Source organism: Equus przewalskii, chromosome 2 (genome assembly GCF_037783145.1).
Source record: "Equus przewalskii isolate Varuska chromosome 2, EquPr2, whole genome shotgun sequence".
NCBI classification, from domain to species: Eukaryota; Metazoa; Chordata; class Mammalia; order Perissodactyla; family Equidae; genus Equus; species Equus przewalskii.
In genome coordinates this window covers 66,585,083-66,612,934 of record NC_091832.1, presented here as the reverse complement: position 1 = coordinate 66,612,934, position 27,852 = coordinate 66,585,083, and the positions used below count along the sequence as shown (strand labels likewise).

The 27,852-nt window shown below is 39.8% G+C and overlaps 1 protein-coding gene across 13 annotated transcripts in view; it reads left to right on the top strand.

Moving 5' to 3' along the window:
* PALLD (palladin, cytoskeletal associated protein) overlaps positions 1 to 27,852 on the top strand; it is a 382,662-nt gene that overhangs the window by 267,040 nt on the left and 87,770 nt on the right. For 2 of the 13 annotated variants that reach the window (XM_070611511.1, XM_070611510.1), the window contains exon 1: positions 26,736 to 26,924. The exons of 9 other annotated variants lie outside the window; for them this stretch is intronic. The gene's annotated coding sequence lies outside the window, so the exon portion shown is untranslated. Of the gene's footprint in view, positions 1 to 26,704; positions 26,925 to 27,852 lie in introns of those variants that run through there. 2 more of the 13 variants (XM_070611508.1, XM_070611506.1) reach the window with 2 other exon arrangements.

Below are 27,852 nucleotides of genomic sequence, written 5' to 3'. Positions count from 1 at the left end.
GCAAAAAAAGGGGGGTTGGCAGCAGATGTTAGCTCAGGGCTAATCTTCCTCAAAAAAAAAAAAAAGAAGAAGAAATTTATATTTAAAGGAATAAAAGTTTAAAAATGAAGATTTTCTTTTTGAAAAACTAGTGTCAATGTTACAAATTTGCAGTGTCATTTTTTGAATTGCCAAAATATGGTAAAATTCATTCATTTCTTATGAAATCTTAATATTAGAAACAAAGCTGCTTATGACTAGAACCAAGGCATTTGTTAAAATTTTCATATTGCTCCCACTACAATATCTACCTACCTATAGACAGAATATAGATAGAGATTTTTGGTAACTGAAGAGCGCAGAGAGGAAATTATAAATTTCTGTAAACTTCCTCTATAGAGATAATCACTGTTAACTTTTTAAAGTCATAATTACACATGCTTTTCAAATGAGACCATACTATATATACTGATTTTGCCCTACTAAATCGCATATAGTAAATATCTGCTGAAATGTTTTAAACTTTTTAAAAGTATATATATTCTGATTTACTTGCTACAATTATAATACTTAAAAGTACCTCATTGCTTTCTATTGTTCATCAGACTTGAAATAAACTGACTCATTTGCTAAAGGGTGAGAGGAATCGTAATCAGTTCCTTGTATGGCTAAATTGTTTGGCAGAAAAGGTAGAGGGAAGAAAAAGAGAAAACCATTGTTCTTTGCTTCATCCAGAGTAGTCAACTGATCGAAAGATAATCAAAGTCTCTACACTTCAAAAAATTTCCAACACGAATTCTTTAAATCATACTCTTCCTACTTACCTTGAACCCATAGGCAAATTCGTTATCACTTGTGCTAACCTATCTTTTATTTAGATAATGAATTTGGGAATTGTGTTTGGAAGTCAAGTCCTGTCGTGTAAAGGAGGATTGAGTACCTTGTAACTCAGTGTAGTCCTGTACTCCTTAAATAACCAATATTTTGTGTGTGTGGAGAAAGCACATGTGAAATAATTGAGCATCAGCACATCTGTTTGATAGATGGATTTCTGAAAGAGCTTATGTAGATAAATTTTGGTATAGCTGATGCTGTTTTCCTATTAAACTACTCTGGTAATTTATCTTAAACATTATTTTCCCCTAAGGCACAAAATATTAAAAATGCATTCCCCACAGATAGCTACTATAATTGTTTCCTGTGCATCTTTCCAAAAATTGTCCTTGAATTTACAAGCATTTGTGTAGTGTGTGCATGTGTGTATATTCATGCACTGATGTAGGGGACTCTTGAGACATTCCCTACGTGGGGCCTATGACACATATCTTCTTACTTCTCAAGGGAATTAACAGATTGACACTTTGTTGTCCCTAAACAAGGTACATGCTCTATTTGCCTCTTATCAGAGGCACGCTGCCTATTTGCAATCAAGGAGAAAAATATAAAACATTTGCTTTAAAAGTTCCTCTTTTTATAAATAATACTTGCTAACTTGTATGCTTCTGTTTTTAAAATGAATTTCTTCCTTGTACCGTATACAAAAATTAATTCCAAATGGATTAAACAAGACGTAAATATTGATAAATTCAAATACATTAAAATTAAAAAATTTCTGATCATCAAAAGACACCATGAAGAGGGGAAACGACAAGCCACAGAGTGAAAAATATTTTCAACTCCATATAGACTACACTTGACCTTTACCAGAATATATAGATTACAAAATAAAGAACTCCTACAAGTAAATAAAGAACTCCTATAAATCAGTAAGAAAAAGGCAAAAAAAGAAGAAGAAAAAATAGGTGAAAGACTTGAACAGCCAGTTCACCAAAGAGGCAATTGATATTGCTAATAAGCATGAAAAGATGTTTAACCTCATTAGTAGTAAGGAAAATATGAGTTAAAACAACACAGAGATACCATTACACTCCCACCATGATTGGCAAAAAATTAAAAAGTCTGACAATACCAACTTCTGGCAAGGATGTAAAATAACACGATATTTCATACACTGCTGGTGGGAGTTAAATTGGCAAAAACCACATTGGAAAATAATTTGGCATCATTTGATAAACCCGATGTTACAGAAACCTCATGACCTAGCAATTCCACTCTTAGGTGTACTCCTTAAAGAAATGCTTACACATATGTACCCAGGGACATGTAGAGAATGCACATGGCAGCTGTGTTTACAACAGCCAAAAACTGCAAACATCCTAGAAATCCATCAACCATAGAATAAATAGGGAAATGTGGTAGAGTCATTCAATTAAATATTATTCAGCCATTAAAAATAAAGGAACTATAGAAAGACAAAACAACATGGATGGATCTTATAAACGAAAGAAGCCAGACAAAGAACAGATACAGTATAATTCCCCTTAAATAAAGCGAAAAAGGGGGAGGGACAAAGTATATTGTTCAGAGATGCATCCACGGAATAGTAAAACTATAAAAAATTCAAGTATAAAGAAAATCATACAAGTCAGGATTGTGGTTACTCTGGGGGACTGAGGGTCTGATGGGGAAAACACACAGGGTTCTTCTGCGCTGGCTGTCCTGTTCATTCTTTTTGACCTGGGCAGTGGTTACATAAGTGTTTCCTCTTTGTTAACCTGTAAATGTTAGTTTTTCAAAAGGCATGCAGATAGAGAAATTTAAAGAATTACTTAAAATACAGAAGGAGTGAGTGAGCTGCCGCCAAATAACCCAGATAAAGTAGGCTACACTAAGAATTTGCTCCCCAAGGAAAGTAATAACTAGGGTTAGAATACCTCTCGTTTTGTTATTATTAACACCCGGTTGTACTTGCAGAGGCACCGATGGCTCTCTGGCAAACCCTCTGCTGCCACCTCACATGAATAACACCAGCCGTGAAACGGTCCCTTTGAGCAAATGAAGACTCTCCTTCAAGTGGAGGGCAAGAGCATCATGGGCACTATCTAGATAATGCTTGGCTCTGCCTTTTTCATACTGATTTATAGGAGTTCTAATTGCAAAAGAAGCCAGGGAAAGTCATCTAGCTCTGTGCCCATGAAGAAGAAGAGAACATGGATCTTTAGCTACCGGCTAGCAACCTCAGCACAATAGTTTATTCCCTCTGTCCATTCACTGTTTAGCTTTACGAAGTGTTTGATAGCCTACAAAAGTGGGGAGTTCCCTATTAGGAATTCTCTAGTAATGGGAAATCTACAGCTTCCTTATCTGTGTAGTAAATATCACATGATCTAAATTCTAGATTGGCACAAAGCAAGGGTTAATTGTTGGAGCAACGCAAACTAACAAAAACTCTTCAACAGTGAAGATCTGTAAAAAGAATGTACCTGTCCTATGAAACTGCTTCCTGGCTCGCCTGGAAGTAGGAACTTCTTTACACCAGTTGAAAATGGTCCCAGGAATTTTGTAAATGTTCTTTTTGGATCTCTCACGGGCCATGCCTGTGATGGTTTGAAGAACAGCTTCAGGACCCCATGTTGTTAGAAAGCGAGCACTCCTTTGACCTTGGCTGGGTGGGAGGGCTTTGATGCAGAAAGACGAATGGCGTGTGCTGTCAGTGGAAGCTAATTTACACCCTGTGCGGGACGAAGGCTGTTTGTTTGGAGTTGTTTTTCCTGTGGCTAAAGGAGTCTTGGGAATGCTGTTCAGGCATGTCTCTGCTGCTCATGTGCTGTCATCTTTTTCTTTTCCATTTACAATATGTAGCTTTTACAGTTGTAAACAGGCTTGACTTTTTAAATTGTTACTCGCTGTGTGTGGGAACAATGTATGTTAATAACATGCATATTGTTCTTAAGGGTATTGCCCAAACGGCACCAAGGAGAAAATTTATCCTCACAGATTTTATTTTTCTGATAAAAGTAAAAAAGGAAGTGTTATTTCTTTGTAAAGCAAACTGGAAATATATTAACTCAGAAACTAACATGCAGCATTTACAACTCAGTAAGGAAGCCCCTGGGATATTTCCCCATATAGTTGTCCAAATTTGCAGAAACCGGTTGGTTTATCACCTACCTGGTGATATCCACAGATGAGCCGAGGGTCTACAAGTAGATATTTTTAGGACAATCTTCAGATTTTCAAGACCATTATCTTTCAGTCCATAGTAGCTTTAAAAAAATGCAACAGTAGTAATTAAAGTGCCTTCTCATTATAAGATTCTGTGGCTCTGGTCATTTGTGAAATTTCTGGCTCATGATGATGGCAAATGTGGACGCAGAGCCACATAAACAAATATCCCCATTTTAACTTATTGGAGCAGCTGTCCTGGGCAGCAGTGGTTGAAGTCACAAATACCTGTTTTAGGAGGCATATACCCACACCTGCCCCATTATTAAATAAGCATCTAAATTAGTGTTTCTATTGGTTGTAATTAGGTAAATATTATATTTCATGGTCCACAACATCAAATCTTTGTCAGTGTCCTAAAAGGAATTGTTCTTTTCATCATAAGAGCTATGTATTCAGAATACATATGGGTAGATGTGTATTTTCTCTGTGAAGGAAAAAGACCAGGAGTTGCTCATTTTATCTTAAGAGTTTCCAAAGTGAGAGCATTGGCTGAAAGTTTGAGGTGGGAGGCTCACATCGCTCTGCTGTGCCTTAAAGAGTCAGTGTTCAGGGTTCCACACTGAGATTTTGGTGCAAGATTGGAGGACAGCTTTGTGTTAGGGGAGGGAGGGATGAGCATGAGCACTGTTGGAAGGAAACACAAAGATGAGAGCAGGAAAAACGAAAATATTTAGGGAATTTTTTCTCCCATTTTAGACCTGACGCACTCTTTCCTGTTATTGGTCAACCCAGTGCTTCAACTTGCCCAGATTTCCTTGAGGGTTATGTTCAAACTTATCTTCACTATTCTTAGCATGCAGGGCTGTTGCACAACTTCATGCCTCTGTGCATAGTTTTCCCACCAGTTGGAATGCCCTTGCCCCCACCCACCTCCTTAAGTTCCTACTTGCTCATCTTTTCGGGGTAGCTCACGAGAGACATCTGGGAACTGGGAAGGCTGTCCCTGCTCCTCTCTTACAGAGGTCCTTGCCTTGGCCTTACCTGTTTGACCTCCTAGTAGGTTATCCTTTCGACTCCTTATAATGATAGGTCACAGTTTATCTCTGATTCCATGTTGGAATGTGAAGTCTTTGAAGGCAGGGATTTTTATCTCATTTATTATATTTGTATTTCTTGTACCTGGCCCAATGTCCGACACAACCCAATAGATATTCAATGAATGTTAATTGTATAGTCCTTTGAGATCCAATCTCCTCTCATTTGTAAATACAGAATCAGGCTGCTCTCCACTTACTATTGTTTGTTCCTGATTGAGGAAAAATTTAATGTAGATGGTCTCCTTCCACCTGGAGAACTGCTCATTTAACACGGATCATTTTTGTCAAGCAGCAGTTAGATTTGAGGAATAAAAACATGTGAGATATTTGCTCCTATTTTCCTGGAGCTTACAACTTATTTGAGTTAATAAGATGTGTGTGTGTGAATTTGTGCGTATATATATACACACACACACACACACATATATACAGTTTCACTTATTCTTTCAACAAATGCATGTTGAGTGCTGACTATGTGCCCAGAGCAGTGCTAGGCACTGCAGATCAAGATGCATAAGCCATGGTTCCTAACCTCAACGCTTAAATACCAGTGCAGTTCATGATGTGATCCAGAAACAAAATGAGTAAGATAATGTTTCGATAAGCAGAGGGAAGGGGAGGAGCTTAACAAGAGGGGAAACAACATACCTAAAAGTTAGAAGCTAAAAAATGAGCGTGGAATTTACAAGGGGCAGTGAGGAGACAGACCAGACTGAAGGTTTTATAGAGGGATTTGGGGGCCAATAAAAAGCTGTGAATACCAAGATTTTGCTTTGTGCTGCAAGAATTTGGGAGCTATGACAGCTCTTAGGAAGGTGAGTGATATTTACCTGAACCTAATCCAATAAACGCTTGCCGATTTCTGATTGTGTAGAAGGTACTGTGCAAGATATTGTGACACATTCAGAGATTTTTTTTAAGAGTAGATTTTTAAGAGCTTACAGTCCAGTGAGAAAAACAGAACATATCTGTAATATGATATGACTACTATAGAATGCAATAAGCTCATGAGATTATAAGGGAAAACATATTGATTCCTTTTGAGAAGATTTGACAAGGCTTCCTGGAAGAGGTGAAATTCTGAGCTAGATGTTGAAAATTAAATAGATGCATAGGAGGAAGCACATTCAGATAAGTTTCACATAAAGCATGTAAGTAGGCTAAGGATTGTTACCGTTTGCAATGGGGAGCAACTAAGAGCTTTTGAACAAGGAAATAAAAAAAAACCCATTCATCTCATTTCTTTAAACATAGTATTTTTATATATACCCTATATCTATTAAGTCGCATATTGGAAGTGTTTGTGGATCTGTTTCTCCTGTTATTTCTGCTGGTTCTTGCTCACGGTACCTTATTTCTATGTGTCCTAAGTGATTTCATTTCTTTTTTTTACTGTAAGCCACTGGTATTCCTTAGAAAACTGTAAGAATTCCTGAGGCCTATCATGAAGGTGCCTTCTTCCAGAGAGAATTTCTTCTACCAGGTGTCTGAAAAACATCACCAGTCTGGGACTGTTTTAAACTAAATTCAAAGCCTGAGGGTTGTTGTGTTTTCTTTTTTTTAATCGTCCTGGTGATGGTAATCTGGGTTGTAAATCTGCAGAAAAATGTCTCTTATAGTTTCGGCTTCTCAGGACAGTTTTTCTCCCCTGCTCTTCTGAATACCGAGGTGATAATGCCCTGGCCATAGAGAGGTGGAGGGCTGCTTTCCGCTTCTGCTCCACCTTTGCACTGAGGGCCTTTGGGTGAGGGTCTCAACTCTTTGGGAAGAGTCTATGATTATTAGACTTCTCACCTTAGGTAAGCCTTAGGTTTTTTCTTCTGTCTCTTGTTTTCATGAAGCCGTGAAAACTGAAGCTCATTCTCTGGCTTCTGGAAATTTTCCTCAGGGTACAGCAGCTTTAAGTGCTCTCCTTCCCACTCTGTGTTCCCACCTTTATTTAAATTTCCCCTTAGAAACCCTTACTTCTTGACAGTGTTTCAGTGTGTTAAGAAAGTGATTTTTATAATTTATCACGCATTTTTTATTATTTTCAGTGAAGGATCGAGATACCTAGGCAGCCCTATTACGTGAAACAGAAGTTCTAAAATAAGATTTGTATTTTAAGAAACTAGCTATGTACAGGATGTCCCAGAGAGAAAAGTTAGGAGGTGATTATAATAGTACAGATGACAAGTACAATATATCCACATATACTATCTTTTCAACTCAGATAGTTTGTAAGCTCCAGGAAAATAAGAACAAATATCTTACTTTTTTTTTAGCTCCTCAAATATTGTATCATAGTACAAATGGCAAGCAGTGGGGATCTGAGTCAGGGCGCTTGAAGCAGACTCAACGAATGATAAGCTCAGTTTTGGACTGGTGTTCAAGGTGCGGGTGGGCATCCTCGTGGACGCATCTAATATGTGGTTGGAAAGATATTTCTGCAACTCAGAAGAGTGGCTCAGACTAAAGACATATTTTAGTCATCCACCTAGACAGAATGATTAAAGCCATGGAGTGTGAGAAATACCCCGTGAGAGTCTGTAGGGTGGAAGAGAGGGGGTGCTGACGGCAGACGTTTGCGAAGGCCTACATTTAAGGATCAAACACAGGAAAAAGTGAAGTCAGTGAACAAAACTAAGGAGGAGTGGTGAGAGAAGTAGGAAAAGAAGTAGGGAGAGCAGAGCGTTGGGGCAAACAATGGAGGTCGCCTCTGGGGAAGGCAGGGTTCATTCTCAAGGTAGCTGAAGATTGAGCAGGTGTACATTTGAAAAGGCTATTGGATTTGGTGCTTTGGTGACCGCTGAGGATCTCTTCAGGCCAGTTTGAGTACAGTACTACAATGCAAGGGGAAGAAGCAAGATGGTAAGAGGTTGAGAAGAAAATAGAAAAGGAATATGTGAAGACAGTAAGTGTATAGACTACGGTTTTAAAACATTTGGTGATGAAAGGAAGGAGAAAAAATGGTGCCTCCATGATCAAGAAAGGTCATTGGAAGATGGTCTGAGAATAAGAGAAATTTGTCAGGAGCCCACTGGTAAGAGGAGATTTGAAGATTGAAAACTCAAGAAAGCTAAAGTTTGATAGTTGGATTTGGGCCCTGGAGGAGACTGGAAGGAATGGGACCTGGAATACAAGTTGGGGCTTGGATAGTACTTCGCGGGAGTGGAAGCACTTCCCCCAAAGTTAGAGGTTGAGGACAGGAAGCTTGAGTGATCACAGGTCAGATGACAGAGATCTCTTAGACAGACTAGGTATTGAGACATGGAGAGATATTTGGTGGCTTGAGGAGAATGGGAGAGGATAGCATTCTTTATTACAGTGAATCTTTTAAGTAATCAACTTTGTACCAATAAAGTATACATATAATACATATATTCTATTTTATAGTCTATTTTATATATACAAATTATGTGTGTGTAACACACACGCACATACACAACCAAAAGAGACAGAATTGCCTGGATTTGTGTTTCAGCTAATAGGAAAAGTAATGTAACATCTCAGCGTGTTCTCCAGGATGCCCTCTCTGATCCTTTTGCTTGGTCTTTTCTCAGTACTCTCATAGTACCCATATTGGGTTCAACAGATTCCCTTTCCTTCTCTTCTACTGTAGCACTTATCTGTTTTGGAGTGAAATTGTACATGTGTCTGCTTGGAAGGAAAGATGAATATCTTGATCCATTTTTGTCATCAGCAGATACGATGTTTTTAACCAATAGCTATTCAAAAAATGTTTATTGTATTGAACAGAAACAGGAAATTTAGAACATTAAGAAGGCTTCGGGGAAAGAATATGTTCAGTTTTGGGCGTAATGGGTGTGAAATGGAAGTATGAAAATCAAATAGAAATATTTGATGAAGGTCATAGTCCTACCCTAATCTGCTTGCTGAAGGTCTGTTGAATGAAATAACAAGGTGGTTGCTATAGAGCTGTTTCAGGAAGTTTATTAGACCACATAAAAAGGCTAAAGGTATGAAGTAGGACATCAAAGAGTGGAAGGTGTATTTCAGTAAAAGAAAGGAAGAGCGTGAGGTCAGAGTGGTTATGATGACAGATGAGATACATGTCAATAAATGGCTTTATGAAACTCTTCTTGTTCTGTTAGATTGGTGAGACAAAGACTAGACTTAGGTTCAGAGGAAACGAACCTCAAACTGTGGCCTGAAGCCAATTAAGAGCCAAGCAAGGATTACTCCTGACCCTCTTTGTCCGAATCTCACCTCCTTAGAAACATGTCGGTATAGATCATTAGTACGAGGTCTCTTGGACTTGCGGGCAATCCTTGCTCTGTCTGCCATTCCACGAAGGTGGCTGGGTAAGTTTGTTTCTCAGGGCACTGTGTACATAAAAATGTCTCCTTTGGGTCACTTATGATTAATCACAGAATCTGTTAGATTGAGAGCTGATCTGTATGGATAGACAAAGAGAACGGCATCTATAGAACAGAGAATTTGGCAGAAATTTCACAAGGAAGCATCCAGGATGGCAATCTGAGTCATGGCCAGATGTCACAGGAGAATACATTTCCAACACATTGCTGGTAATAATTTGTTACATTCTCTCTCCTGCCTGCTAGTTTGCAAAGATTTTCCATTTCAGGGTAGATTTCCGCAGCTCTTCCTAATAGTTTAGTGTGAAAACATTGTGTTGTGAGCATGTTATATTCACAACTAGGCCTCCTTGATGAGTTTTTAGATTGAATTAAATCTGAGGAATCAGCTTTCAATTATACTCTTTTATTTGAAGTTGTATGATGAAGAGAGTGTGCGTGTTTCTTTTCGCATTTGAGACACATGTGGTGAAGCATATGGCAACCATTTTCCTTCTTTCCCCATCAAAACCTGGAATATGGGCATGGAAATTAGAGCAAGTCCTAAAAGTTGCACTGATTCCCAGCCCCGACGTACACTTACCAGTGCGAATGCATCTCTCTGAAGGAATGCTGGGCCCAGCAGTGAGGGACCTCCCTAAAGGCAAATAGATATTTGGAATGCTAGTGCAGAAAGGCTCATCACCTCTCCAGCTCTTCGAGTGTGGATTTCTTTTCTTTTGAAAAAGGTAATCATTTTGAAAAAAATAAAAATAAATTGGAATCTATTTCCTGCCTCGCATTTGAAGATCCAAATGATGCAAATTTTTTTTTGCTCAAAATAACTATAACCCCAAGTAAAGATTCAAGCCTGTGGAAGTTATGGAGGAGATGATATGATGAAAATATTATTGCTTTTACTGGAATCATAGAACTGAATTTGTCTTCTCACTTCCAGGTTAGTGGTCTTCTTACTACATCATGCTCCCAACACTTTCCTAGCTACACAAGGGATAAAAAAGAAGGACTTGTTCTGGAATCCTCCCCTGCTTCAGGGAAAGGTGGTTATAATCTACGTAGAATGAAAAATTCGTAGCATAATGATATATATTTTAAATGGTAAACTTGATGTGTGTAATATTTTGACTCCTTTATACAAAAAAACGAATCATTATTTCAGCTTTTTAAAAGCTGTTGTGTGATCAAATAATGTGTGCATCAGAAACCTTCTCCCCATCTCTGAGCTCCACCTCATGATGGAGCCTCAACATCCCTCAGGATGTCCCTGAGCCCGGGGGTAAGATGAGTGTTGGGGGAAGCTCAGGGATGGGGCATGGAAAGAACTAAGCTAAAGTGAACTCTGAATTCAGAAGGGAAAGTGCAGGATGAAGCAACAACAAAAAAATGTATTTAGAGTCTGTCAATAATAGGTTTTGCCAGCATTTTAGAGAAGTTCCAAACCATTCTCAGAAAGTATGTGATCCCAAGAACACTAAGATAATGGCTGGGTCTAAGTCAGCCTAAATTTCTGGCTGAATTTGCGAATCACCAGTGTGAAGGCCACATGCCAAAAATATAAGAACCAATAGCTTTTCTCCTTCTAAGAGTTTAGGAGTTTAGATTCAGGGAAACTTTGGAAATTATTTTAATCTAACAGTTCCTGGGTTGTTTTCACTAAGAACTCACATTTCAAATCCCTCAACTTATGTACCAAATTTGTCTACCAGCAGAGCAGGAGCAATGCGGGTGGAAATGCATTAAGTAATGGTCTATATGGTCTGTCTTGAGCAAATATACAATTTCTGCTGGGCTTTTTGGGAATGTTGAACCCTAGCCACATTGGGAATTCCAATTGACAATGTTATCTGCATTTTAGAGATGTGGAAGGTAAGGTTCATAAGGATGAAATGACTTACTCAAAAGTGACACAGCTGCTTTGCAGCAAAACTGGCAAGAGAAGGTAGGTCTCTAAGCCCAGTTTTGGGCTAGTTTCTTGATGTCAGTGGTTCTCCCTGATGCTTCGCAGAACACTGGCCTGACAGTGAACAGAGATGGTCTCTCCCAAATCATCGTAGTGTTTTCTCAATTTTAAATTTTTCTCCCATAAAACATGAATTTTTAAATCTTTTAGTGACTGCTACCACTTTTCTTCTCAATAACAACAAGGTAAATGTGCAAATGTAAACATTAATATAAAAAAACTCAGAAACAGGCTTTCCCAGATTTCCTTTTCATGGACACAGGTTTGTGACTGTGCTTCAGTATTGCAGGTATATGGTATCATTTTCTTTTAGCAGAATTGCTTGTGTTCCTATGGTGGAATTAAATATAATAGTGTCCCAGCTTCCATGTGCTCTAAAACCTGAACAATTTTGAACTCACAAGCCATGTTGTGAGATACATTCAGATTCCTTGAGGTTACAAGCAATGGAAATGATTGAAAGTATATTCATAATTTATACCCTATCTATATCTAAGAAGGCTGTAGGACCTCTCCCATCAAGAATTCATACAAGCCAGTCTGAAACCGTCCTAAATAAAAGAGGGTAATTCACTTTGGGAATTCTGTAAGCTGAATGCTATTTCCACGTTGGTCACCATGGTGATGACAAATAAGCAAAATTGACTGAATGGTAACAAGACAGGGAGAAAATGTGCTTTCTATAGAATTTGATGTGCTCCTTGTAATGGTCAGAGTGGTGACTGTGAAGGTTGGTTGCAGCATCTAGTCCAACGCCTGACAAATAACAGGGCTTCAGTAATTAGCACAATGGACAAAGGAAAGTACAGGCTCTTTTCAGTGGCTAAGTGAGAAATAATATTAAGTGGGAGGATATCCTGTATGTTTATATTACTTACCTTTGGAAACACACTCTGATTCCTTTTCAGAGCAAGTGTTGGGAACAAACTGTGGCTATTTAATCAGGAAGGGTACTTCTGTGAAAAAAGCTCATTCTTAATTTCTCAGTCGAGTGAGACAGGAGCTAATTGCAAAAGGATTAAAACTTTGAAAACTGCTTTGTTCAGCTTATTGTTTCAGGTTTCCCTTTGGAGTGTAGATGATGTGTTTATTTGACATAATAAATACCACCATCCGCTTTGTTCCAGGAACCAAAAGGCTATGTTCTTGCCCAAGGAATTTCTCAGTTGTTTATATGTAAGGCAACACTGCTCTATTTTATTGGACGGGGCCACTGCAGCTTCTTTCTTAAATAGGGAATGCAGCGAGCTGTGCTTTCCCAATACACATCTGAGCAGAGAAACCAGAAAATACCCTACCACACTCCAAACGCCTGGCTGTTTTCAACTCCAGAGAGCAAAGTGAACAACAGTTACCAAAAGGGGTATATTCTTTTCTTAGGAACCCAGAGCTTTTCTTCCTGTCATTGGCATATCCATTGGGGCCTATGTTGTACATTTCTTACAATATTAGATTGAAGGATTTGGCGTGTACCATAGATTGGGGAAAGCTGAGAACAAAAAAAACACTCTATCATCAGCCAAATTTAAGTGCCAGAACACTGAGGAATAAAGTAACCATAAATTAGGCAGCCTGGAGTTATTTGTTTTTTGTTTCTTTTTAAATGCGTCCCCTGCCATATGAGGAGGGCAATTGTGTGAGATACATGCTTTGCGGTGTCTTACAGTGTATGCAACAGAGCAATCTTTCCAAACAGCTGAAAGCTTTCTGGTCCCTTATGATTTCCAAAAGTTCCTCCTTAAATGGGCATAAGTGATGTGTGATTGGCGAGTGAACACAGAGAAGGCTGAGTCAGAAGGACCTGCTGAAGCCAGCCTCGTGTGTGTATGTGTGTGTGTGTGTGTGTGTGTGTGTGTGTAGGAAAGGGGGAGCAGCGGGCAAGGGGCGGGGGTGAAGGGAGGCTGCAAGCTTAGCAGAATGTTTGAACAAGACAAAGAGCAGTTCCAGCAACCAAATAAGGAAGTCAGTACAGAAGGATTTCAGAATAGAAGTGTGTCAGAGATTCAAGGCAATCCAGGAGAGGAAAAATAAGCAAAGAAAAATGTCAAAGGATTTTTGTTTCATTTGCTTACACAAAATAAATAGAGAAAATCGTATCTCTGGCTCTTAAGCAGGAGTGAGAAATACACATTGTACCTGTCCCCTTCTGTTGGCTTTTTGTAGACGTGTGTCTGAAGAGATGTCTAGAAACTCTCTGAGCAGCTGAAATAATAATGCTTCTCTTGTTAAACATGGAAAAATGCAAGTTGTATATTAGAAGGCGTGTAGCATTCCTTTTATGTATAATTTATGAAACTTTTAGCCAAAGTTGATGAAAGTTTCCAAGAAGCCACAAAAATATCTGGAATCCCATTTTCAGACATGAAACTGAACACTGAGTTATAATTGGATCCTTTGAGAAAAAGCTTACCTCTTAACAAATTAAATGTTCATTTGACATATTGTCTAATTTAAATATGTTTCTAGTTACTGAAGAAGATGTCAAAGGAGGCAAATTATGCAGAGAAATGTCAGTGCCTATTTTAACCTTCTAAATCTTCTCTCTCAAACTCTGCAAAGTGGTAACTAATATTTGTTACTAATAATATGAATTAACATTGATTTTATTTTGGCTCTTTTTCCTAGTGTGGGTAGAGTGGGACAGGGGTTTAGAAGAATAATTTCAGGCCACTCCTAAACATAGTTAGAAACACCTTTTTGTGCCACAAAACCACCATAAAAAAAATTGTTTCTATCAACCAAGAAATCAGTTTATTTATGTTCACAGCTAAGAATAGATATAGGGCATTCGTCCTGCGTCAGAATTTTCAAAATCCTTGATAACTTCAAGTTGTTGGCAAGTTTAAGATAGACAAATGAGTAAACCTACTCTTCTGGTCCCACCCCAGATAGACAGTTGGACAGCACACACTTGAATCAGAAAATACCAGAACACTGCCTAATGGTAACTAGAAGAGTTTTAGTAGATAGCTGACTTGAGGGCATCAAAAAGGGGAATACCACGGCACGTGCAGACTGACCTCTGCATCAAGGTGATCTTAGAATGTAGCGCGTTCCAGTTTGAAACCCCCTTAAATTTACATATAAACCCTATTTAATAAGCCACCTTTATCACCCTCTTCAGGAAGTTGTCAGCCTTATGAGAAAATGTTTCTCATCACTAAAAAAGAATTGATTTTTTTGAAAAAAGCAATTTAATGATGAATGTCAAGAGTTACATAAACAGTATTTGACCCCAAAATCATACTTTTTATTATTTGCACTGAGGAATCAATTCAAAAGAGGAAAAAAATATATTAGCCTGAAAATGTTCACTGTTGCATTTTTTATAATTTCAAAAGAAAGAAAGACACCTAGGAGCCAAAGAATATACAATGTTAATTGTCTTGTCTCAACGAATGGAATATAATGCAGCCACTAAAACTAGTAATGACAAAGACTATGGAGGCAAAAACATTTGTGATAAATAATGTAATGATGCTGAGAAGTTAGCTTATAAAACTACACACTATTTGCATAGCTATGCTTTGAAAACTGGAAAAGAACATGGAGAAAATAATAGTTAATATATTATGAATATGGGTATATTTTTGTTGCCCTTATTTGTATGTTTTCATAATAAACAACTTTTAAAAAAAAATGAAAAAACTAAGAGGCAATTTCCAGGGTAAGAAAGAACAGAGGCTTCAGAGTTTAAACAGGAAATATAAGTCACAAAGTTCTGTTTGCAGAGTTAATGATACTGTAACAGACGTGGTGATTTAGAGAACTGCTTTACTCGCTGACTTGATATGTCAATGATTTGCAAAATAGCAAAGCTGGCTGTGTTCTCTGAGAGAAAAACAAACAAAATGTGACTGCAGAGGCTCCTGGACCATTTCTCTTTGATCTTTCCAGTATAGGTCTGATTAATGTGAGGTACCCAGAGGCTGGCAGAGTCAGTGCAGGTTTCGGCAGCCTCCCAGCAGTGCCCCAATTTAAAGAGAAGATGCAGAGGGCTTGCGCAAGGATCTGCTTCTCAAAGCGCCCAGGTACCTGGTAACAAACCTTGATGTTGATAACTCAGAATTCTAATCTCTGCTCTCAGAGACAGAAGCTCATTTAATCTCTCAGTGCTTCAGTTTTGATGATCCCTCTGCTACTGAAAGTAATTCCAAGTGAATAGAAAGTGCTTTGCATAAATCAGCTCATTTGGATTATTCTATTTACAGGGAGAAGTTAATTGAGACTTAGAACATTGCACAAGTTATTTACATACCCAAGTATCAAAAGCAGAGAAGCAAAGAAATAAACATATCTTTATGAATTTCCTATGATGACTTACAATAACTATATAATAATTATAGATGTTAGATGTAATCTCATCCAACCCCCTATAGTGCAGATTTGAAAATTGAGACATGGGACTCGAAATGAATTGAGCAAGATCTCACAGTGAGTGAATGGTGGAGCCAACTCCTTTGTTGCATATAGTATTTAAGTTCCTAATGGATGTTTTTCTATCAAGGCTCTACTTATTGCCCTTCCCTTCTTGCTCCCCTCCTGTGGTAAACTTAAATAGCACCTCCATCAGTCTTGTTTTGAAAGACTGAGAGTTTCAAGGAACTTTGATCCATATTCATGACTTAGTCAAGGTGATACCTTGACAGTTTGCATCATCTAGTTACTTATTTAGAATATAAGCCCCTTGATGGCACCATGTGGCCATATTTCTCAGTAAGAACAATAGGAATTGCTAAATCCATTGGCAGACATATCATGTGCACTGTGCTGAAGGATTTGCAATATCTCATTTATTCCTCTTAGTGACCCCATGAGGTGTGCAGTGTTGAGGCACAGAGGAGTTAAGTAACTTGCCCAAAGACATACCTCGCAAGTGACAAAGTTGGGATTCAGACCCAAAGCATAAGCTCCTAAACATGAATTTGCATTACTTCATAGATGTGCAATGAATGCTTTTGAGGATATACTTAACGTATCACACGTAGATGACAATTCTCTTGAAAATGTCCAAAGGTATGTGAAAGAACTTCTGCTTTAATCAAGAAAGTAAAATTACAGGCTTCAAGAAGCCAGGTATGTAAGTGGTGATTTGTCAGGTTGAATATGAGAATGATAATTACAGACATAGCTCCAAAATTTACCTGCATAAATAAAAATTGGGGGGCAGACATATAAATTTTAGAATATTATATATAATATGAATGAATGATACTATTCTATATTAAGTGAGGATCTCAGTTAAAATTGTTGAGTAATGAATGTCTCTGTATTTTCTTGGGTATGGGTCCTGCCCACAATAAGATAGAAGATTTGGCAGGTCAAATGCTCTGCTTGTCCACAACATCCAAGCTCGAAACACAGCAGGCATAAAGCAATACCCATAATAACTGACTCTGTAACTTACAGAGCCTTTCCAGGCAGGAAGGCTCTGGGCCTCAGCTATGGCTTTCTCAAGTCTTCAGCCCTCTGGAGTATTTAGTTGCATCTCCATATAATGGAATAATTCAAAGGAATTACCTTCACTCATTTCATCCCCCTCCCAAAAACTATTGGCAAATGGACAAATTGCTTCATCTCAAATTAATTATGAATCAAATAGTGCTAAAGGTGATGGTAGAGATGGAAGTCCTAAAGCAGACCCTTGGCCAGACGTCGTCTGGTGAATTGAGTTGATTACGTACTTTCATCTTACCTTAAAACCATGGGAAACTGAGCTTCGTTTGGTCATTTGTCCCCATTAGTAAAATACTTTGTATATATATATATGCATGTATGTGAGTGTATATATATTTATACATACATATGTATATGTAAAATATATTCGTGTATTATGTATTATTACATGTATTATAAAATATATCCAAAGAAAAATTTGAAGGATAAGATGAACATATATTTAAAGAGAGGTTTTAGTATTTTTTCTCACTTCTCAATGGGTTGTCACTGAAGACCACTGCTCTATGTCATACCCCAACATCCATTTAACGAATTCTACAAAAGTCCTACACCCAGGTCAGGGTGGGTTGACTTTAGGCCTGATCCCAGAACCGTCCAGCTGAAGAAAACCTTAGTGATCACACCATCCGACCCCTCCAGGGAAAGGGTGAGGAAACCATGAGATTAAGGGGCTTTTGCCTAAAGACCTCATTTCCAAGAGAACTTAGGACCTGATGAGATCTTTCCTTAAATCTAAAGTCTGGTATACTTGAGCTTGGCTAAGAGAGTGTATCTTAAGTATTCTCATCACACACACACACACACACACACACACACACACACAACACACACACCCCGTGGTGGTAACTATGTGAGGTGATGGGCATGTTAATTAGCTTGATTGTGGTAATCACTACACAAAGTATAATTACATCAAAACACCAAGTAGTACACCTTAAATCTATACAGTTTTTTATTTCTCAATCATACCTCAATAAAGCTGGGAAAAAAGTAAAATAAAGTCTGAATACATATGTGATAACAATGAACCAAGCTTAGGAATTGTTTCACCAAATAGAGGTGGTTTTTTGGCAGCAAAAGTGCTGTCTTCTCACCATGAACAAGTTGAAATTGAAAAGCAACTCTTTGGGAATTTAACAAGTGCAAAGTAGAGCATTTTGCAGATGAGGCTGACTGACACCAGGATCAATGGAAGCTCTGGGGGAGATGGCTGTGGCAGTGAGCGAGTGGGTGACCGGGGAAGTGTCAGGTACTGCGTGCTAGACTGGAATCACATACATGCTGCAGCCTTCAGCCTGATGCTAGCTCATTCTTCAGACACGAAGAAGTGCAACTTCTAAGAGCTTCAGGGACTTTGGTTACGCCTTTTAAGGGTATCCAAATGAATTGACTATTGTGCCTCACCTACGCTCCAGTAATTCACTTTCAGTGGGCAGTTTTATTTTCCCAGATGTGCAGTTTGTTCACAAGGGAGTTATGAGTAATTAACTCGTAAAAGAAATGTCCAAATGAATGAACAACTGCTAAGCACCTGTTGCTAACAGCTGATTTTGTCTCCTCGCTTAGATTATAAAGAGCTTGAGAACACAGGACCGTGTTTTCATCTTTTAAAAACTTGTGACACCTACTGATTTAGTTTCACACAGAACACAACTGTGAATAGAGACTAGGTGGTAGGGCTCATCTTTACAGCTGATGAAAGGAAAGTGTCAAAAGTTCAGACAAACATCAGCTACCTAAGATCAGGGCCACAGTATGACTTTCATAGGCCCTAGGCACTTTTGCCTCTGTGGGTCCCTTTCTCCATTAAAAAAAAAAAAAGTTATATTTTACAACTGCATTAGTATAAAAATAATTAAAATTAAAAATTCTAAGTGGGCTGCCAAAAGTGTTGTGGACCCTACATCTGTATCTCCTGTGTCTACTGTGCCTAATGGATAATTTGGCTCTGCCCAGGATTACGGACAAAGACACGTCATAAATGGCAACTGGCCTCATCTATTTTTAACCTCATTGTAACAAAGAACACTGCTAGCCCCCTTTAATTTCTTTCTTCTATTTTTCCTAATGCTTCTCTCTGAGTAATGGGTGGCTCAAGGAATCCCTTTCTCCTTAAGTAATACCACTTGGCCTAGAAACGCCGTTGGTGCCCCCAGCCAACACACTCTGCTAGCGAGCGATGCTCTTGTAAGGTCCTTTTAGCCATCGTATGATGACCACGAGGCAGGTGACCGAATCCAAGATAATTCCTCTGTGATGCCAAAAGTCTGTGCCTTTGTTCTCTGAAATGGAGTCAATTTGAGAGGATAATTTTTGTAAGACCAGTTTATCCATTCCTGGGACACAAGGTTTTGTTAAGTGTCATACAGTGGGCAAACAAACAAGGGAACAATGACACCAAAGTATGTCAGGCTTCTACTTGTGCCGCCCACAGATGAAGATGGAATAATAACCTTACCGCCTATAAGCTAATGAACTAAATCCAACAGTGGGCTAAAACCTGTATATACCTGTTGATCATAAATTAATCTCTAATGAACCTTCTTAAAAAATTGAGATAATGATTTGCGGAGGACTTGGTTCTAAGGAGGCAGGACTGAATTCAGTCTTTATTTATGGTTGTTGTCGTCTTTTTTCTTGCACTGAAAACTTTACTCTCTGAGTCTTACTTTGTCAACTTTGCTCAGAAATTACATTTTTTAAACTGGTGCTCTGAGCTCCAGTTTCCCTCAGTGCAGTCTGCTCTCTTTGAACTCTGTTCATGTGCCACATTTCATTCAAACTCATTACATATTATAAAAAACATGGCCATTTGAAAACATTTATAGGGCACTAGTTTCTTTGAAAATAGCAGATTGGACCAAAGTTTAATTTGAAGACTTTCTTGATATAATCCCATAAAGCAACCAAATTTTCTCAAAATCAATTAACTCTAAGGTTACTAACAATAGAGACAAAAATGAGATACCGATATAAGAATAATGATATCAGTTCTTTAGAACAATGGGAATATTCTCTACATCTAACAGAATCTTAGGTAAAAATCTTGGGTTTTTTTTCTTTTGAAACTAGTACTTCATTGTATCAGTCGTGACATAGTGTAACTAATTTAATGGGCCTGTAACAGGCAGTATCAATATATTAAGTCGCTTGTTTTAACTGTCAATCATATAAACTGTATATCAGATAAGTTAATTCCTTTAATTACTAATGTTACCAATATTTCCTCTTATTGGCCTTAGGATCTGTATGCATGGAATCTTCCAATGTCAAATGCATCCATTACATTTCTGTTTTTAATGAAAATTTAATTATAATATTTGACTTCCCTTATTCTCTCCCTCCTCTCGTTCCCTTTCCCTGCCAGAGGCTAGGTTTGCACATTTTATTGTGTCAAAGATATATACTATAAAATCATCTCAAAATTTCTCTTAGTACTTGGGTATCTTTGCTAGAAAACCTTTACTTGCAGCACCCAAGCAAATCCCCATGTATTTCCCTAATGAGAAAGACTAAGTACTTCAGAGAACATAATCCCATTAATGTGAACCAGAGGATTAGTTTACTAATTCAAGGGAATGAATGCTCAAGCTTAGGATGTGAAGGATTTGGAAGAGGGAAGGTTTCAGGGTTAGGGAAAATAGGCCCGAGTCCCTCCTTCCTGGAAGCGTGGTCCCCTATCTGAATCCTGTCGGAGCCATGGTTTCCTTTGCATTTAAATCATCTTTCTGAGAAAGCACTCCAACACCCATAGCAGCCCCATTACAGAGGTAGTTTTGCTTCTTGTATTTCTGGGAACAACAATGGAATGATGGCTAATCGGTGTGTTTTTGAAGCATCCAAAGGAATCTGTATGAAGTGCAACACAAGATTCCTTGTTATGGTGTCACCGGACAGAACAGTATTAAGAGAATTAAACTGAGGAAGTTATCATCATCTCACCCATAACTTCATGACTTGCCGTTGAGATTAATATAAAATGTAAAAATGTGAAATCCTAAACTGATTATGTCATATTTATCTCTTACCAGTAACTCTATTTATAAGACACAGCTTAAGGTTTTTCTTAAGCAGGGTAAAGTTAAACTAACCAGTCAATTGATAACAGTATTTCACCGTTTACTCAGGAGAGTCACATAAAAAGGCAAATTCCTACTTTTAACTCTGTTTTTTCAGTAATCCACATGGAATCTGTGGATGATTCCATCAGAGCCAGCATAACTCATTTGATTTGGAAAGGGATATTCAGTAATGAGTCAGAATCTTCTATGGATGAAGCAGGACTTGTTTAGAAGCTGCCTTAACTATTTCAGGTCAAACAGACATTATTGTGCACAATAAAACTTTGCAATAATAAATTACCAATTTACTCATGGAGATCTTAGTGTCCTGAGATTAATGGACTTTCCATAAATGGACTTTCTCCAACTTTATATTCCCTGGAGTTTGGGTTCTGGAGTCAACAATTTATGTCATGACTCCTCCATTTACCAGCTCTGTGTCTTTGAGTAAGTTACCTAACCTCTCTGTGTTCACTGTCCTCCTCCATGAAGGCGTCATGATGGTAACAGCCATACTCTGCCATGTGTTGTACAGTCAGATAAAATAGGAGAATGTGTGTGAAGTGATTGGCGTAGTGTCAGCACAAAGGAAAGTTCAGATTATTATTTTTTACTCTGTTCCTAACTAAATACGGTGTTTTGTAAAAAAAAAAAAAAAAAGCAAAAAAACAAACAAAAAAAACTCCTGAGATACTATAAGGATATAAACGTACACATTAAAAGGGGAAGAAAACCCAGCCCCACCTGTTCCATACCCAACACTGCGTCAGGCTCTGCACAGGCAGCATGTGACTTTATCTTCGCAACAGCAGTCCAAGGTAAATACCTTTACTTCCATTTTACAGATGAGAAAACAAAAGCTCTGTGAGTTGAAGGTCATGGAAACAGCCTCAGATTGACCCCCGTCTGTCTGGCTCCAAACCCCATGCCCTTTTCCAGATACCCTTCCCCCGATGATCTCTTCGGGCGCCTGCTGGCCTCGCTTCTGTGATTGCTCTGGGGTTGTTTTGAAGGCTCAAGGCTTATTTTGCTCTCTCAAACTCAGTCTGTTCTTTTGTTTACAATTTCGTGATCTTTCTTTACATTCCACACCTGCAGACTTCTGGTAGTCATGTTCCCTTTCACAGAGTATTTTATGTCCTCTGGGTTCCAGTCACATTTACACAAGTACAAACAGTCCCATTTCTTTTTCCCATATCCTTTCTCCCTGCTCTTAATAAAAAGTTATGTACAAACCAAACAGCCAGAAAGTTATCTTGGCCAATGGAATACATTAATTTGTTTTTATGTTGAAAGTATGAATTGTCCTTGGAGATTTGCCCTTTCCCTCCTCCCCAATTAGCCTGTACTCATGATCAAATAATGCATGGGGCTTAGCCTCTTCAGAAGACCCACATTTTTATTTTTAAAAGTTCTCACTTTTGTTAAAATAATTTGGTAGTTGTTGATATGGAAACAAATATGTTTCATATAAAAGGCTGCAAATAATTACAAAGACTCCAAATTCAAAGTGGTCCAAGATTTTTTAAAGCTGCTTACTTTAAAAATGAATAGAATAACGGGCTGGCCTGGTGGTGTAATGGTTATGTTCCTGTGCTCTGCTTAGGTGGCCCAGGGTTCACAGGCCAAATCCTGGGTGTGGATCCACACACTGCTCATCAAGCCATGCTGTGGTGGCATCCCACATACAAAACAGAGGAAGATTGGCACAGATGTTAGCTCAGCGACAATCTTCCTCAAGCAAAAAGAGGAAGATTGGCAACAGATGTTAGTTCAGGGCCAATCTCCTCACCAAAAAAATAAATAAATAAAACTGATCTTAAGCATTCTACTACTCTCAGAAACATTTTCCCAAAAATAATATCCATTGAAACCAATATCCAGTAAAATCTATAATTGCCCTACTGTTTTCCTAGTCTTGTTTGCTGAGTGTGGTTGGCAACCCTTGCAAAAGTAATATCTACCACAGAAGAAATGGGCCATTCAGCCAAGATTTTGTACCTTTTAAAAATACAGCAAGAGCTAAATCCAACAAGTTTTTAAAAATTATGTCAAAGCACCAGAAGTGAATGGAAAGAGACTCATATGCTGAATTGATATCAGAATATCTGTTATATACACCCTTGATCACTCTGAGGGAATAGAGAGCAAGAGCCTCCTTATAGAAAATGTGCCAACCCAGAAGCCAAGAATCTTCTAAGAAAATCTCAAGTGTTGGGTAATTTTCACTAAAATATTATTTTAAGCAAAATACCTGAAAGATATAGTAACATTCTTTTACATTTCTCTTTACATTTACTTGTAAATAAAAGGAATGAAAATATAGATCTTGGCTTTAATTTATAAGTTAGGACAGGATGGTTGGGCAATGTAGACTTGTGGTAGTTTTTCTAATGGACATTTGGGGAGAAGACTGTATTTTGATTTGCTAATACTATTCATTTTATAATATATTATTGCCTCTGCTGAGCATTTTTGAGACAGGTGCTGTGTAGTACCTGCCAGCAGTTATAGCTATGTCTATATATATCTATGGTTTAGCTTTGCTGCCCAGATCTTGTTTTTTCGGGGAATGCTATTTGTTTTTAGTTGTCTTTTATTTTTAGGGTTTTTTTTTCTTTTTGAGGAAGATTAGACCTGAGCTAACATCTGCCACCAATCCTCCTCTTTTTTGCTGAGGAAGACTGGCCCTGAGCTAACATCCGTGCCCATCTTCCTCTACTTTATATGTGGGAAGCCTGCCAGAGCATGGCTTGATAAGCAGTGTGTAGGTCCGTGCCTGGGATCTGAACTGGCCAACCCTGAGCCACCGAAGCGGAACGTGCAAACTTAACCGCTGCACCACCAGGCTAGCCCGTTTTTAGTTTTTAAACATCTATGTTTCACTCTTTTCATTTGTGAGAGAGAATATGAAAAGGAGAATAAAGGAATGGTTTCCTTTGAAGGACTTACCTTCGCCCATTCCATGCTCCTCCTCAAATGACTAGACAATTGAGCAAATTTCTTCATCTCATATTAAATCTGCACATTTGAAGCCATAGGTCTGAGCCACAGCCTGCTAAAGGTGAAGCCAGAGATGGAATTCCTAAAGCAAAACACTGTTAGTCCTAAGTGCCAAACACTTCCCGAGAGACGACAGGGAGTCCCAGGAGGGCAGCCCTGGTGAAGTGAAAGTTGATTGGGTGTTTGTTCTCCACGCCTTTCATCTTCCCTTAAAACCACAGAACTCTAAATGTTAGCCAAGGGAGAATGAAGAAAACAACCAAAAGAGAAGGTTGTTGATCAGAATCCTCAGTGTGCACAAGAGAAGGGAGTGTTCTTTTTCAGGTTTGGCAGAAATTCCTATCAGTGCTTCCACTGATAACAGCTATCACTTGGGCAAGTCCCAGAATTGTGAAAAGTAAGATGGATCCACACCTCCCACAACTCTTCCGTAAAAACTTTGAAAGTTGAAAGCATTAAAATATTCAGTGTTTTGCACCAGTTCCTGAAGACCTCCTGGATTTGAGATCTGAGAGATGAAAACTGGGCCATATGAATGCTTTTTGCTGGGCTCTTGTGGTGGGAATAAGGCAGAAATGGCAGATTTAAGGAGTTATCCTCCTTTTGCTGTCTCTTGAGAGTAGAGGAACTGGATATGTTTTCTGGCGATCCACCCTCTCAGTCTATTCCACCCTACACACCTCCCTTGGTGGGTAAACACTTGAGGTGGTAGGAACTCCTGCTTATCTACTTTATTCTTTCTGTGCTTATGTCGAGAATGGACTCCTAAATCATAAAATCACATTTAAGAACGGTAACTTTAAAATTCATCAAATTAATCCCATTAATGTGGAAATAAGAAAACTCTAGACTTCCACAGTAAATGGCACAGACCACTAAGTCCTAAGTCTCATTTTAGAGCTTTCTTCAGTGTCACACGGTAGCCTACAAGAAAACTCTGTGATCGCCTAGTGATGTCATTTCTGCTGCCTTAATGGCCATTTGACATGCGAATGAGCTAACTAAAACTTAGAGCAGTACTGGAGTTTTTGCCTGTCATCCTCTCACACATTTAAAAGATGATAATGCCTTTTTTTTGCATGGAAAGATGACTACAGTATATTGTAGGTCAAAAAAAAGTAGAATCAGATGTAAGGATGTAACAACGTAAATGTAAACGATGATCTAATCTGTGTTTTAAATATGTGTTTAAATATACAAAAGTCTGGAAGAATAGACCCCAGGCTGTTAACAATGTTTAGCTCTGAGAGTAGAATTCCAGGGAGACATCCACTTTGGGCTTATTGTTTGACTATTTTACAGACATGACTTTGTTTTTTGAGGAAGATTAGCCCTGAGGTAACATCTGCCACCAATTCTCCTCTTTTTTGCTGAGGAAGACTGGCCCTGAGCTAACATCTGTATCCATCTTCCTCTACTTTATATGTGGGACGCCTGCCACAGCATGGCTTGATAAGCGCTACGGAGGTCCGCACCCGGGATCCAAACCCGTGACCCCCGGGCCACCGAAGTGGAATGTGGGAACTTAACCACTGTGCCACCAGGCCGGCCCCTAGACATGATTTTTAATCTAAAAATCAGTTAAGATATTTCAGAGAGAGAGAGACGTGGAGTAGTGTCTGGCTCAGGGCTCTGAACCTAGCCACCCTGTTGTTCCATGTTAATAATGAAGGTAGGGATTAAATTACTAGACTATTTGAACATGTGGTCCACCAGCTATTCAAATCTAGTTGGAATTTATTGGCATTTACTTGGCGCCCATTTTACAGAAAGGGCCTGGCACAACAGTGGATGTTCAATAAATGTTAGGTATTAGCATTCAATTGCTTGACAGTTTACTGTGTGTAAAAGAGACCTGGTCCCAGTGGTCAAGGAGCTACGCTCTGGTAGGAGAACATGGACAGAAATAACTGTGATCCAGTGTCTTGACCCAACTACTAGAGGATTATGCACAGAGCGAGGGGTGTCCTTAGCTGAGTTACTGAAAGGAAAAGTAGCTGAGCTGGATTTTGGCTTAGGCCCACAAGAAGTCACAAATTTTACATAGGAAATTAATTCTGGAATTAATGAGTCCATTTCCTCTTTTAAAACACTTCTGAAATTCCCATGGAGTGGGTTAAAACAGGTGACTCAGGGCCTCTAGTAGTTTATGACGGAAGAACACAGGATAGGGACCCCGTTCCTGAGATGTTGCTAAATCAGGATGCTTTACCTTCTTACCCTAAGGGCTCCTGAATTTAGTTGCTCATGGATTCACAGAACAGAGTAAACTAATTAATGTCAATCTAGAAATTATCCTCTCCTCCTTAAAAAAGAAAGAAGCACACCACATGGTTATTTGCGCTTTTGGATTTAAATGCTGCCCATTCCTTCTGCATCTACCTGCAATTCCGCAGCGCCCGAGGTAAAGGTGTGCTGCATCCGGAAGCTGCACCCTCCCCCACCCCGCTCTGCAGCATCCAATTTCATTCCTTCAGGGCGCTTCCATTCCTTTCCCCGAGAATGCTGCCCTGGAGTCAGATTTATCGGACGCTTCCTTTTAGTTTATAAAGGAAAAACACGATAAAAAAAAAAACCAAAAAACTTGGGGGGAATCATCCTAACCTGCAGCCAACAACTCTATTAAAAAAGTTAAATTCTTTCCCGTTATCAATTCTTCTTGGAAGTTCTGGGAGAGGCAGAGTCATCACTTGGCTGTCCCAGGAAGGGGCTTGTGACCAGAAAGATGGAAAGGATGGGCGCTGTTAAGAGGAGGGGGCAGGAAGCCTGGGCTAACCTGGGGCGGCTTCCCGAGGCCCGGGCCACGCCTCCCTCCCTCCGGCTCCCGCGGGCCTCACTGGCCCGAGCCGGGACTCTTATTTTGAAGGGCAGCAGGCAGGAGCCTTTGGGAGACTCACTGAGTCACCGAGGGCCGCAGCTGTATATAGCGCCGGTACCTGCCCCCCGGCGCCGCAGCCCGAGGAGCCCGCCGTGCTTCCCGGCTCGCACCCAACTACCGGGAGTCAGAGAACCGTGGGGGTGCGGCTTGAGACCCGAGGTAGGCGCTGGGAGTCGGCCTCCTGGCTCGTAGAAACGTATGAATTAAAGGGAATGGAGGATGCGGGGTGGTTGTCGAGCAGCCGGTGGGAGGATTTTAGAAGGAATGAAGGGGTGGGCTGAGGAGCAACTTGTAAATACAGTTTCCACCCCGCCGATGGTCCCTTCGCAGAGCCCCCTCCCTCTCCTTGCCTGGTCAGAGCACGCACCACTGAAAGCTGAGCTCCAGATGGGAATTTTGCATCATTTTAGGGTCGGGACTGGAGATGCTTTGCTGCCGCGTCCGATTCCTCCCTGTCTTCTAACTTTTCTGACCCCATCCCTCGTTTAATCAGGGCCCTACTTACAGAAGGGTCAGACCTGGCATGGGAGGGCAGAGAAAGGGGGGATGGCAGAGAATGGGGGGGTGGGGGGGAGGGATGACCTCATTCCCTGGCAGCTGGCGGGGGAGGAGAGGGTCCATCCATCACTAGCCAAGCCAGGGCGCAGCGCCCTCGCCCCGCCCCGCCCCAAGCCCATCCTCCTTTCTTTAGGAGAGTTCACCTCATCTTGGCACCATTCAAAGAAAATTTGCGCGGAACTTGGGTTTCCCGGGCTGGGGTGTGGTGCAGGCGGGTCTTCCAGGCTTACTGGTGGGTGGGTCTACAGTCCCCGGCTGCGGGTACCGCTTTGTTAGCCGCGGCGCTGGGCGCGGGGACCCGGGACGTGGCTGCAGCGTTAGCGCGCGCCCCCGGCTGCGACCTAGCCAACGAGAACGGTCGGTTGGCCTTCTCTGGGATGCTGTGTGTTCAGAAATCTGGAGGTTGGGGGGGGGGGGGCGGGGTTGCTGGTCCCTGGTGGAAGCGGGCCCCACCCCGGGGCTAGGGGCTTCTCATCGGGGACTGGTGCAAACTCCACAATGGAGAGTTTGATCACTTGAGCCCCGAGTG